The following is a 1,852-nucleotide window of genomic DNA, read 5'->3' as shown; positions in this document are numbered from 1 at the left end:
TAGAAAGCCTCATCTTTCTCCCGCGGAGCAGCTGGTAGTTTCGAACCACTGACCTTAAGGTTCGCAGCCCGATTCGTAACCACTACGCTACCAGAGGACACTATGCTGAGCAAAATCAGTCAATTATAAAAGGACAAATATTGTATGGGACTATTATTATAAAAGCTTAAGAAAAAATTTCCAGACTAAAAGAAACATTATTTGATGTTTACAAGGGGTAGAAGGGACAGCAGAGTAATTCAGTGGCTACAGGGTAGACACATGCTAGCTTGGGTGACGAGGAGGGCAATACAAGAAGAGGGAGGTTGGCAAAACAGTAATGAAGACAGGTAAATACACAAGAAGGTCTGCATGGGCTAAAGAAGGCTAAAGAGGATAGATACAGTGATCTATACACAACCCTGGAACAACAGTGTTTGGTGCATAGATACATCGATTGAGACATAGGCTTAATGGGTAAGGGAAGAAAAGTGAGACATATAAATTTATATATCCCACAAATACAAGAGTTTGAAAGAGAAAAAATATTTAAAGTTTGCCAGGGGTAGGAAGGAAGGGAGAGTAGTTCACTGGCTATTCGCTAGACACATGTTAACTCAAGAAATGGGGAGGGTAGTATAGAAGAAAGGGAAGGACAATATGCAAGAAGAGAGAGGGTGGCAGAAGTATCATGAACACAGGTGAAGACACGGGGGTATACAAGCATTAAAAAGGATAGAGGTTAATAGTGATATATGTACAACCTTGAAACAACAATATTCTGTGGGAATGGTTATGGGAGGGAGAGAAAAATGTGTGTGTATGCATGTATGTATATATATGTATAGATATATGGATGTATATATTTATATATCCCACAGATAGACAAGAGTGTGAAAGAGGATATCAGTACATGAGTATTTACCTTTCCTGCAAACACAAATGTGAATGTAGTGGAGCATACAGCAGGCAAAATGATGAAAACTTCTTAAATATTATCAAACATCTTAAGGCAATGTTTCTATGAAACAGAGGTCAGAAATCCTTCAATCCTACAACTTTCTTTATACTATTCTGATACCAACCATCCCTCCCACAGCACTCTCTATTACACATCTGGGTTCAATAATCCATTGCAATGGCCACAAAGAACTCATAACAATACCCACAATTATGAGGTTCATTAAGGAAATGAACTGGGTACAATGTAGAATCAAAACCAATCCAAGACACAGCAGTTCTCCACTGAGAAATGCCTCTTGTGTGCCATGTTGTAGGCACACCTTGCTCTTGTCTTCGGTCTCTCAGCCATGTGACCTCTTAGCCTCTGCCTCAGTCCATGGACCTAAAGCCCAAAGCAGCTCTGTCTCTCCAGGCCATCACCTCTGCCGTCACCACTTTCTAGGTAGGGATTTCATGCTCCACTCACACGTCCTTCTTGTTGGTCCTGGGATCTTCCATCTCTGCTTCTGATATGGCTCCTAGCAGGAGGGCAAAACTAACCAATCCCAGCCTTAGAGTCCTGTGTACCTTATTTGCATGGTCCCACCTAATCACTTGGTGGGAATTAAGAAAATTTTGTATATAAAAGCCATATCAAGTAAAATCAAGGAACCATAGACTGGGATCTTAAAAGCTCCTGAGCAATCATCTTGTTGTTGTTAGGTGCCATGGAGTCAGTATCTGCCGGGGTTTGGCCTCGGCAAGGGGGTGAGTACCTGAAGATGGGGTGTCCGGCGATGATGGCGAGAGACAGAGAGACAGAGAGACAGAGACAGAGAGAGAAAACAGACACACAGAAGGCAGAGAAAACAGATACAAAGAAGACAGACACACAGGCTTGATGCAAGCTGCCAGACAGACTGCTCGGTGG

This window comes from Chrysochloris asiatica, unplaced genomic scaffold (genome assembly GCF_000296735.1).
Source record: "Chrysochloris asiatica unplaced genomic scaffold, ChrAsi1.0 scaffold00045, whole genome shotgun sequence".
NCBI lineage: Eukaryota > Metazoa > Chordata > Mammalia > Afrosoricida > Chrysochloridae > Chrysochloris > Chrysochloris asiatica.
Note: the sequence above shows the minus strand (reverse complement) of the source record.